At 37.1% G+C, this 13162-nt stretch overlaps 1 protein-coding gene across 1 annotated transcript in view; it reads left to right on the plus strand.

Moving 5' to 3' along the window:
• Positions 1 to 11750: 11750 nt before the first annotated feature.
• The window catches only part of gna11b (guanine nucleotide binding protein (G protein), alpha 11b (Gq class)), a 44016-nt gene continuing 42604 nt past the window's right edge, over positions 11751 to 13162 (plus strand). Inside the window, exon 1 of the mRNA XM_048162222.1 lies at positions 11751 to 11868. The gene's annotated coding sequence lies outside the window, so the exon portion shown is untranslated. The remainder of the gene's footprint in view (positions 11869 to 13162) is intronic.

Genomic DNA, 13162 nt, shown 5'->3' on the forward strand with positions numbered 1-13162 from the left:
GCACGCCTAGGGCTTGACACGGCTCATCGCATCACCTTAACATCTCACAGTTAGATGAACTCCCACACTCCAGTCAACAACACCTACAGGAAAGAAAACTCACTTTCACTTTAATATCTCAATTGTTGGTCCTGTAGAGCGAATGGAGACTTTTGCTTAAAGCACCATGAAAACAAAATTGACAGTCCGATTTATCTGTGCACATATTTTTTTTAAATTCATGTCCCTTGTAATCTTTAATCAAAATAATTTCCCCTCCCTCTTGCAGCGACATCTCTTTTCTTCTCTGATGATGTGTTTATTGGCGCGAGGGTGGCCGACCAATAGCACACCACAACCATCCAATCAATTCCCTATGGACAAAATTTAAGTATCGCCCCTACATTCACTCAGATATACAGGGAAAAATGCGGTGGCAGAGAGAGTTCAACATGCTGCAACTGAAGAAAACACATGCAAGTAGAAAAAAACGCCAGCAAATAAAGAAAACATCTTCATCAATTTGACAACACGTGTGCTGCAAAGGTTCACAACGCACCCAAATACAAAAACACGCTGCAAAAGTTCACAACACACGCAAAAAGGCTACAGAAACGCGCTGCAAAAGTTCACAACCAAAGACAAAAACTCGCTGCAAATAGGCCTGCTCACATACGATCAGGGTGTTAAAATAAACAAAAAACTCACCTTTCAGTTGCACACCACTGAAGAGTAAATATTGAACAATAAGCGGTCCCAGCCAGGTTCGCTGATGTCCCCATAAAACATTTCCGTTGTGGTCTGTGCCAGTCCCAGAGCCAGGACTAATGACTTGGGGGGCTTGAATAAAAAAATATTATTATTAATGATTTATTTAATAATTTACTTGATTTTATGTCTCAAATCCCAGTCAATTATTCACTGCAGAAAGTGAAACTAAAAACTGAGCAATGAGAGCTCTACTTCAACATGTTCTTATAACAGTATTTATCCTTAATTTATTTTCTTAAAGGGTTAGTTCATTTTTGTTGAAATCCAATGGCTCAGTGAGGCCTGCATAGGGAGCAATGACACTTCCTCTCTCAAGATCCATTAATGTACTAAAAACATATTTAAATCAGTTCATGTGAGTACAGTGGCTCAATATTAATATTATAAAGCGACGAGAATATTTTTGGTGTGCCAAAAAAGCAAAATAACGATTTATATAGTAATGGCCGATTTCAAAACACTGCTTCGGGAAGCTTCGGAGCGTTATGAATCAGCGTGTCGAATCAACGATTCGGAGCACCAAAGTCACGCGATTTCAGCAGTTTGACGGTTTGACACGCGATCCGAATCATGATTCGACACAAAAGATTCATAATGCTCTGAAGCTTCATGAAGCAGTGTTTTGAAATCAGCCATCACTAAATAAGTCGTTATTTTGTTTTTTTGGCGCATAAAAAATATTCTCATCTGAAGATTAACAAAGGTCTTATGGGTGTTGAACAGCAAGGGGGATGAGTAATTAATGACATTATTTTCATTTTTGGGTGAACTAACCCTTTAATATTTCTCTTGTGCCCCTTACATAGTGGTGAAAAAAAGAGAAGAGATGTGGGCTATTTCGTGTTAAACAAGTTGTTTTTTTTTTTAAATGAGGAGTTAGCTAAATAATCTATCATCTCATTGCAGCTCGTCAGTTCTACCAGAAAGACTCGGGAGGCAAGATAACATAATAATTAAATTTATTAACAACCAGAAAGCTACAGAATAAGATAAAGTTCTTTGGCGTAGGCCACATCCGTAGCACACATCCAAAGGGTTGTAGGCTCAGCATATCCTGCCCGGAATTAAGGCGGGGCGTAGCCGACCCCCACAGGGGTATGTACAGGGAACATCCTGGTGGTGGTGGGGAGGATGGAGGTGGAGATTGGCGTCAGCATCTCTGAACTCAGATAAGTGTAAGTACCAATGCTTTATACCCAAGTGTTTGATAATGATTGGTTAGATGTGATCTAATGGATGACGTAACATTAGAGTCTTCCCGGCAGAACTTATGCTAGAGCTTTCATTTATGCGGTGATGCGCTATGAAATTATTGCGGGGCAAATTAAAATATTCATATAATTCTGAAAGTAGCCTAATCATCATCATCATTCAGATCATCGCAGAGGGGGCCTTGAGATCGCTGGGCCCGGTATGTGCAATTTGCAGCGCGTTTCTGTATTTGCATGTGTTGTGAACTTTTGCAGTACATGTGTTGTTAAACTGATGAAGATGTTTTCTTTATTTGCTGATGTTTTTTCTATTTGCATGTGTTTTCTTCAGTTGCAGCGCGTTGAGCTCTCTCGGCCACAGTAGAAAAAGGTCCATTGCAAATTCAGTGCAAATCTCCTGTTTAGATTTTTTTTTTTCTTCTGAAAAGGACCCCACTAATGCCACAAAACTTCAGAAGAGATTGTCTCAGTTACTATTGTAACCTTCGAGGAGATAGAGAACAAAAACTATCTTTATTTTATCCACAAACTAAAACTCAGGAGATCTCAGGAGAATAACGAACACAACCATGTTTAACTTAGATGATAATGGACAAAGAAACAGAATGAAATTCAGGGCTTAAATAAATTAAACTGAACAGAAACAGACTAATTAACAATCATTTAAACTAACTAGGAACTCAGGCAGATAAAACAGAAACAGAACACAGTGAAACGAAACCAAAACTGAACATACACGTTACAGTTCTCAGATTTTAATAATCAATACATTTTGCCAGCTCTAGTAACCTAATTCTTAATGTAATTTTTTTTAATGTTTGTTTTTGTTGCTTTCAATAAAAAAGGCCTATCCAGGGACCTGAGATTCAAATTAGCATTGTACTAAAATCTCTATGTACTATACATCGTTTTCATTTTCTAATGATATTTTTTTTTGTATTGTACCTTAATACATACAAATACCAAATCTTCAATAAAACATCTTGAGATCTCAGTATGAATTCAAATGTTCTTATCAAATTTTCCCAAAACCAAAATAGTCTGAGTTGCTATCCACATTAGTTTTATATGGATGTGTTACCATGCCACAAAAATCATGATAATACCATGGTAAAGTAAACACAAATTAGACATATTTGGACATTGTTCATGAAAACAACCTGTACGGTTTTGATTGTTTTTGTTTTGCTTATTTACAGAGAAACTATTGAGCATGGAAGAATCTCATGGAAAACCTGGGATAAAGCATGGGGAAAAAAACCCAGAATAGCATTTTAAAGGGAAGAGTGGTGGGTATTTGTATTTGAGTAGGCTATGCACTAGTTTCCTTAGTTCACACTTTCTCTTATTCACTCTCTTCCTCTTGATTACTGTGTAATTATGGTGTTTCTATTTGCAGGTATGACATATCTGTGTGGATAATCAAATCCATGGTGATGGCAAACAACTTTGACATTAAATTTCATATCCTGATTTCTAACATAAGCGATGACGCTTGTTTGTTTGCTAAGGCTACTATCGTTATTACTATTATCCCATACTTGGAGTCAATAATTTGACCTCTAAATATTTATTATGTACAAGAACACTGGGATCTGATCTTTTCCGTCTTTCAGTCATTTTAATGAAAGGGACCCGGTATGACAAGCTTCTTCCAGTTTAATGGTACATTGAGTCACAGAGACACCAACTTATTCTCATTATCAGAATAAATGAACACAAGCTGACTGCGTGACTGAAGATGAGGTGAAGATCCACTTTACTTTAAAGTCAGCATGAAACAGAAGTTGCAATAGTATTTTATATTTGAGTGAAACAAATGTAGGGTCAGACTTGATTTTGTCCATATGTAGTTGATTGGATGGTTGTGGTTTGCTATCGTTGGATCTCATGTGAGTGACAGGTTACACCCTGCCCTTGCGCCAGTAAACACATCATCAGAGAATAGATGTTGCTGCAAGAGGGAGAGGAAGATAATTTGATTAAAGATTACGAGGGCACATGATTTTAAAACGATGTGCACAGATAAATCATATATACTGCAATATTCCATTAAAATATATGGCAACTTTAAGAAAACAGATTTAGGGAAATGCACCTTTTCTGACATATTGAACCGTGGTGCTCAAATGGGTGATACAGGTTCAAAGTTTCTCCATTTATTATACCGTTCTCCACAATATATAAAATGGTTAAAAAAAAAAAGAATGAAAATAGCAGATCATACCATTCAGTACAAGTATGAATACTGATGTGTCCATTTCTTCATAACAAATGCTTAGAACAGGTCATTATTTTCTCTCATTTATATATTCAATTCATGCAAATAATGAAGTACCAGTCAGTATTTACACAAACAGAAGTATTCTGTAGGAGGATGGTGTGTCTGAAATAGACTTCTACAATATGTATATTTTAGTGAGCTCAGGAGACTCATTTGCAGTATCAGCTTTGTGTCGGATACTTCTCTTAAAGGTGCCCTAGAATTAAAAATTGAATTTATCTTGGCATAGTTAAATAACAAGAGTTCAGTACATGGAAATGACATGCAATGAGTCTCAAACACCATTGTTTCCTCCTTTTTATATAAATCTCATTTGTTTAAAAGACCTCCGACGAACAGGCGAATCTCAACATAACACCGACTGTTACGTAACCGTCTGGATCATTAATATGTACGCCCCCAATATTTGCATATCCCAGCTTATGTTCAAGGCATTAGACAAGGGCAGCCAGTATTAACGTCTGGATCTGTGCACAGCTGAATCATCAGACTAGGTAAGCAAGCAAGAACAATAGCGAAAAATGGCAGATGGAGCAATAATAACTGACATGATCCATGATAACATGATATTTTTAGTGATATTTGTGAATTGTCTTTCTAAATGTTTCGTTAGCATGTTGTACTGTTAAATGTGGTTAAAGTTACCATCGTTTCTTACTGTATTCATGGAGACAAGACTGTTGTTATTTTCATTTTTTAAACACTTGCAGTCTGTATAATGCATAAACACAACTTCATTCTTTATAAATCTCTCCAACAGTGTGTAATGTTAGCTTTAGCCACAGAGCACCATCAAACTCATTCAGAATCAAAAGTAAACATCCAAATAAATACCATACTTACGCGATTAGACATGCTGCATGACGAACACTTTGTAAAGATCCATTTGAGGGTTATATTAGCTGTGTGAACTTTGTTTATGCACTGTTAAAGGCAAGCGCGAACTCCGTGGGCGGGGAGCCTGAGCATTTAAAGGGGCCGCAGCCTAAATCACTCATATTTAATGATGCCCCAAAATAGGCAGTTAAAAAAATTACTAAAAAAAAATCTATGGGGTATTTTGAGCTGAAACTTCAGACACATTCAGGGGACACCTTAGACTTATATTACATCTTTTAAAAAGATGTTCTATGGCACCTTTAAAATTCCTATGGAGAAATAAACACAGACACAAACGAGACAATAGTTGACATACAGTAAGAGTATAGAGCTATAAAGTTAATGTGGCATAGCCCAGAACATTTGTTCTTGGAAGAATCTGATGACAAATGCTGAAACGATGATTTCATTCCTATAAAGCTGAAATAGACTTTTCTGATGAAAGTCCAAAAAGGAAGATTAAATCATTTTAGTGGACTCAGCACAGTGTGGTTTTATGTGGTCATCCTTTATAGCTCTGATTCAAACTGTAACCTTTCAGCCTCCTGTTGCTGGACAATTATTTCCTTGATTTCTCATCCTCGCCCATGGCGGACCTGTTTCAGGACCAACCGCTGTGCCTTAGTTTGCAGCCGTTCCTATTTAAATTCCCTCCCTGGCAATTAATAACTCTCTAAATTGGATCCGTGCATCTTAATTGCAAAAGGCCTCTTGGTTAGTTTCAATTTGTGACTCTGATGTAGAAGGAAAGGATGTTTTAATTAATGACTTGGGTTTGCAAAAGGCAAGATACCAGAGACAACCCACTGTTTTCCTTCACCGCAGGACCCCGGCTACCCCGCGCTCTCTGTGATAGATAACTGGGAACTTGTCAAAAAGACGCAGTCAGGGATTTTTTGGAACAGTGTTTTGTAAGCGTGACTGTTTTTCTGCAGAACTACAGGGATGAAAAGTTATCTGGCAAGTGATTTATGCTATGAAAGTAGAACAGTTTTGGTCTTTGTGCAGAGACTGTCCCTAGAAATACTGTAGCATCTTTGTTATGCAACTAGTGATAATGTGGTTGAAAGAAGTCTTTTCTGCATTTATTTGATCAAAAAAAGTAATATTGTGAAATATTGCAATATAACATGTTTTCTCTGTGAATATATTAAAATGTAATTTATTCCTGTGATGCAAAGCTGAATTTTCAGCATTATTACTCCAGTCTTCAGTGTCACATGATCCTTCAGAAATCATTCTAATATGCTATATTCTAATTGCTACTCAAGAAACATTTATGATTATCAATGTTGACAGTTGTGCTGCTTCATGTTTTTGTGGAAACCATGATACAGTTATTTTCAGGATTCTTTGACGAATATAAAGTTCAAAAGAACAGCATTTATTTGAAATAGAATCTTTTGTTACATTATAAATGTCTTTGCTGTCACTTTTGACAAATTGAATGTGTACTTGCTGAATAAAAGTATTCATTTCTTTTAAATTATTTTTAGAGTTAATTTCACTTAACAGGCCCCACAACAACAAAAAAATGAAATATATTTTAGCAGTTTATTTTCATATTTGTTAGAAATGTTGGGATAGTTCACACAAAAATGAAAATTTTACTCACCCTCAAGTTGTTCCAAACCTGTATGAATTTCTTCCTTCTGCTGAACAAAAAAGAATATTCTGAAGAATATGGGTAATCAAATAGTTGATGGTCCCCACTGACTTAGTATGGGGGAAAACAATGCTATGGAAGTCACTGTGGTCCATCAACTGTTAGGTTACAGACATTCTTCAAAATATCTTCTTTTGTGTTCAGCAGAAGAAAGAAATTCATACAGGTTTGGAACAACTTGAGTAAATGATGACAGAATTTTCATTTTTGGGTGAACTATCCCTTTAAGATACTGATTTGCTATATTAAAACAGCATATTTTCAAATCAGAATTTTCAAAGAATTTACAACAACAACACATAGATCATAGCCACAACATCATAGTTTGCAAGGCATAAATTCACTGGTAATGCAATCAACTGGCCTATAGTCTCGACCTTCAGACTGAAGGTCTGGACTCTATCACAGCTTTCATTGGCCAAGGACCACCCAAGACATGTAACGCAACCAATCACAGTTCGTTTTGTTCCCCGTCATGTTTAGGGGCGTAAAAATGTAAAGATGTCCCTCCAATAACTGACCAGCAACAATGGAGCTTGCGAACTTCACATACTTTTGAAAATCCAGCGTTTAGTTGATCCTGCAAGCGCTCATCATCACAGTTTGGCAATGGCATTTGTTTCCAGGAGGACCATTAAAGAACGTGACACACATCTCCCGGACACTGGATTCAACCAATCAGATGATGACTTCAAAAATCCTAAAGTGTTTCCAGCTAAGTGTGCCATATGCATCAGACTTTCACCCAAAGGTCCGTGGTCGTGACGTCTGAGGCTGAGACTAACTGGCCTAAATAGCAGGCTGTCCTTATTGTTGGACCCTGGTAAAGTGTTTACGTTCATATGTTCCAACAATATTACATTTGTTGATCATGATCATGTACATGTGTTTAAATGCTTTGCAACTTGAGAATTGTTGCTTTGCCAAGGTAAATCTATCAAGCTGACTGACATATATGAGGTTTTGTTTTTTTGTTGAACTCTGACAGTCTTGGAGTCATGATTGATAAATTACTAATGTTTTGCACCGTAGGCTATGCCATCATTTTCCAGCAGAAGTGTTAAAGTTAGCTGTCACAGAGTTAAATTATAACTTTACATGTCCTGCTATTTTTGCAAATAGAACATAAATTATTTGTTGCAGTGTTGATTAATATATACACTGTAAAAAAATATCACAACATTTTTTCTTCTGTCAAGTCACGTTAAATAATTCATTTGGTTTAGATAACATACTATTTTGAGTTTCTGTTTAATTAAGCCAATCACCTTTATTGTATTAACTACATTTTTTAATTTCAATGAACTCAAAATTCTAATGCAACCAAATAACTTACTTTTTTAAGTTAAACCAACAGTTCTTTTTTAGTGTAGGTGCCGAAATATATATATTTATCACTGTTGTTGTTTGTTTATTTTGGTGAGCCCAGTGAAAATGCAAAGAAAAACTTCTGGGCAAAAAAAAATAAAAAATCTGGTTGCACTTTATTTTAAGGTATGTGTACTTACAGTGTACTTACCTAAGAAAGTACTGGGTATAAGGTAGCATGGGTTAAGGTTAGGGGTAGGCTAGGTACGGTTCATAGTTAGTTATTACCCAGTTATTGCAATTACTATAATAAGTACCTAGTATATACATGGGGAACTGGACTATAAAATAAAGTGCTATCAAAAATCCTTATGGTAACCCAAAATAATAAGGCCCTGATTCCAATGGTGTGCTCGATTAGTTGATATTTTTGCATCACTGACAGTGCATTAATTGTAGGGGAAGTCCCTGGGAAAGAGTTGGGGTTAAGTGCCCTAATCAAGTGTACAATGGCTAGAAGGCAGGACTGACATCTTAATAATACTTCAGTTTCATGGGTCACCCCTTTTAACAAATGATCCCATGACCTTTATAGCAGAAGCACTAATCCTGAACCATTACTGTATGCGTCCACAGGCGTACAGTGAGTGGGGCTTTCCAAATCATTTTCTTTGAGAGCTGGACAACAGGGATTGTGGGGTTGACAGTAGAGCGGAGCAAGCAGTGAGGGGGAAAAAAAACAGATGGCAACCATTCTCTGAGATTTGAGAGCTGCAGCAGAGAGGAAGATTTTCAGTGAATCACAGCATAAATTTCACACAGCAAATGCATTTTTCACATCTTGAGGGTGAGTAAATGATGACAGAGTTCTCATTTCTGTGTACAGCAGGGTTGCCAGGTCTGTGTAACAAAACCAGCCCAAGGCAAAGTCCAATCAAAAACAGCCCAAAACTAACCCAGTGGCCCTTTCCAAATATCAAAACTCAACATATGCCACTCCCATTCCTAAAATACATATACTGAAAGTGAAAAGCAAAATACACACAAGCATTATCTGACTCGGCTCCTCCTGACCGCAGACGCAGGATTACAAGCCACTTTTTCCTGCGTTTTTCAGTCAATTTCTTGCATTTTTCCCCTAATGAGCAACAAATTTTGGTACACGATAAAAGCTCCTTGTGGTTTCTCAGTTTGATCGATTAGAGCAACCATAAACGACACAAAATAAAGGCATTTCATAGTGCTTCCCTATAGAAAATCACTTCCTGCCCTCCATCTGCATTTCATGTCACCCCGTGACGTCATGTGCAAATAATCTAGCCTATTTTACACTCACGCTTTTCAACTTGAAAATCACTATATAGTAGAATCATAAAACATAGACTGTAAAAAAAAGATGGACGATGCAACACCGCGTCCTTCCATTGTAATGAACTGAACGCAAAACGTACGACGATGGCCGTTGACATGACATGACATGACAAAAACGTCAGTTTGGAGCCTGGGCATGCGCAGAAGGAATCATCACTGGAGCCCGGAGGCGGAGTCGCGGTAACTTCTGCCCAGGCGTCTGCATCATCAAGATCAGATCACCTATTTGTTTTATCATCTATTTATTATACTTTTCTTTTCCTCCTTCCTTTTTTCATTTGGTTTAAATGATGGCTTACATTGTACATTGTTCGTTTTTAGATAAATTACTAGTGATAATTACAATACATTGGGATAAGTCAAAACAACATATTGTAATTTATGTATTTTAAATATATAAATTTTACGCAATTTAAAATTCTATTCGGTAAATAATATTCGGTTTCTAGAGCAATAATATTTTTGAAACAGCAAATTCAGTAGATAAACTCAATAATATGCCACTAGAAACAACTCTAAAATGTCCTGCCATTTTAAATCAAGTTGAACTAACATTAAAGGACATTGATTGCTGTAGACAGTGCTCTATAATTAATTAGAGTGGGCTATCATTAGTTTTGTCCTGCTAATTATTAATTTATACCCATAAAAATAATTAGTAACTGCCAGATAATGATCACCTGCTTTTTCCCGTCATGGCTAATGTTAGGCATGTAATCTTAGCTAATAACATTTATTAATTAGCTTATAAAGCCCACATTTAACGTTACCGAAAATATCTCAGTGATCCGTCAGATACCGTAGGTCAGTTACAGTTTACTGCTGAACAACTCATTTTGTCAGTGTGAAATAACACAGAAATCGAAAATTAATAGTTAGTTATATATCTTCAATCTCCCCTCAAAGCTCCAACAGTCCTCAGAGAAGCTGTCACTCACAACTGTCAATCATAACGACACGCCCTGTTTCTATAGCATCAAATTGACCCTTCACCGGGAGTTTGATTGACAAGCGATCTAACCAATCATAACGCCAAATCCGCCATTTTGTCTGACAAAGCAGTCAGGAGTTAGAAGATTAAAGGTGCGTTCACGCGGCCTTGTAATTCCTGTAGTTACGAGATTCTAGATTGTAAAAAGCGTTCACGTCCTCGTAGAGATCGTAGTTACAGCTTGTAAGCTGGGAGTCTTCTGAAAGCTCCCACATGTACCACGTGGCCGCTGTAGGCGTTGATAGTGGTGCCATGGAAACGCATAAATCCCAGTCCAAGGACCAAAAGGACGTGAACAGCTCCGAATATAATGTTACGTGTTGTTATCTCAAGATTCCGGTAAATACGAGGTGACGTGAACGCAGCATAACCTCGGTGGACTTGAACTTGGAAAATGGTGTACTGACATCTTTCTGCGTTTTAAACAACATTCCTTCTCATGTTCATTCATGTTTATTTAATGCTATGAATTAACTAGTAGGAAGAGATGATCGGCGCTACAGCAATCTGTCATAACACAAAGCGGTTTTTACTGTTCGAATTTCTTTAAAAAATTACACAATTTGAAAGCTGGGATTTTGTTTAATATCATAAGTAACCTGCTCTGTCTTGTCTGTCAACGTGTTGTCAGTGTCCTCTTTGCTCCGTGATGTATTTTTCACTCTGTGTGGCGTGACAGCACCATGGCTTGTCGGACAAAGCAACAGTAACTAAGGGGGGCGGGTCTTTGCTAGCTAAAATCAAACTTATCACAAAAACAAACAATTGAACATATATCAGCGTGATACTACCTTAAATGACCAAAACCATCTTTCAGAAAATTTTATTGGAAGTGTAATTTTTTTTTTTTTTTTGACTCAAGTGCCATTCGTTTACATGGAGAGGGCGGGGTTTATGACCTGTACTGCATCCAGCCGCCAGGGGGCAATCAAAGAAACCGCAGCTTCACTTTTCAGGACATATCAGGCACACCTGTCATAAACAGTCGGTTTCTCATCAAGGAGCTCAAAGGCCTCTCCCTCACAAAACTCATCTGGCACAGTTTTATGACTGGTATAATGTAAAATATTTAAATACAAGCATTTCAGACAAAAACAATGAATGCAATATGCCAAACCTTTAACCGCGGGAAAAAATTAAACCGCTTAAACGTAGCACAATTCCGCGAGAAAAACACGAATTTGGCAACCCTGCTGGTGTACAGAGTTCTGGCATTCGGAACGTTCCATTACTGGCCAAGTGGTGAAATCGCAAACTTCCCGCGGTGCAATTAGATTCCCCGAAGAACTCTCTAGTCGCTGCACATATATGGTTGCCATTGGAAACAGAGGTTGGCAGAGCTTTGGCGGGTATAAAGTGATCTCGGTAGCTCCCAGCTCAGATCCGGTTTAAAGCACGTAAATCCAGGGTAGGACCTTCACTATCAAACATCAAAACAAAAATCAATACTGTATTTATTTCTATACGACTATATGAAAGGCCATGTTCTGTGTGTAGTAGAGGATTTGTGCACCTTATAAATTGTGAAATTAAATATTTAGTTAATGAGGAGTGTTAAATTTAAAAGTCTTGTTAAATATTCAGCAGAAAGACCAAATAAGATAAAATAAGTTAGAAGCCGTCGAGCACTTTATTTTTTACCAAAGTAAGGAGAAAGTGAGGTTTGCACAGGGATTGAGTGAAGCAGCGTGTCTCGTGCTGTCAGCGGCCTTACATGTTACTCTCAGCTTGTCTTTGCAGCTCTTTGCACCTAAATCGATATGAGGCTGGAAGAAGCAAGCATTGAAACCAAAATGGCTTTGAAATGAGCGATGTGATTTAAGAAAACTGCAGATTATGACTTGAAGTGTTTTTCAGTCCTAATAGCAACGAAAATAATCATGCACTATTCAGAACGATTTAGCAGAAGTAGCTATGTGACGTGTGTGCAAGAGATTAAATTGTTCTCGAGGCTTATTAGGCTAATTATGATAACTTTTGCCCTTGAATTGGATCTATGCATGGTTGAGAGCATATGTAGTCGAGCAGTGCCCTCTTTTGTTTGAAGAAACAATATGTGAAAAACAGGAAAAGCCCATAATATTGATCACAAATATCTGCTGCCCTCTGCTGTCAGCATCTATAGTTCACTCAAAAATGACAATTCTATCATCATTTACTCACCCTTATGTTGTTTCAAAAAAGAAGATATTTTGAAGAATGTTGGTAACCAGACAGTTGACAGTAGCCATTGACTTCCATAGTAGGAAAAAAAATACTATGGAAGTCAGTGGCCAGTGTTGGGGAAAGTTACTTTTTATTTTTGTTACTTTTTCCTCACCCGTGCTGGGCTTGCTTGTTTGTTTTTTTTGTTTTTTAATAAGAAAAAAAGTTCTATTTTTGGCAAATGTTAAAAGTTCACCTAAAAATGAAAATTCTGTCATTAATTACTCACCCTTATGTCGTTCTACACCCGTAAGACCTTTGTTCATCTTCAGAACACAAATTAAGATATTTTTGATGAAATCCGATGGCTCAGTGAGGCCTCTATTGAGAGCAAAGCCATTCAAACTCTTGAGGTCCATAAAGCTACTAAAAACATATTTAAATCAGTTCATGTGAGTTCAGTGGTTCTATCTTAATATTATAAATCTTAATATTTTTTGTGTGCCAAAAAAACAAAATAACGACTTTTCAACAATATCTATATGGGCCGATTTCAA

Source organism: Megalobrama amblycephala, linkage group LG17 (genome assembly GCF_018812025.1).
Source record: "Megalobrama amblycephala isolate DHTTF-2021 linkage group LG17, ASM1881202v1, whole genome shotgun sequence".
In the NCBI taxonomy this organism is placed as follows: Eukaryota; Metazoa; Chordata; class Actinopteri; order Cypriniformes; family Xenocyprididae; genus Megalobrama; species Megalobrama amblycephala.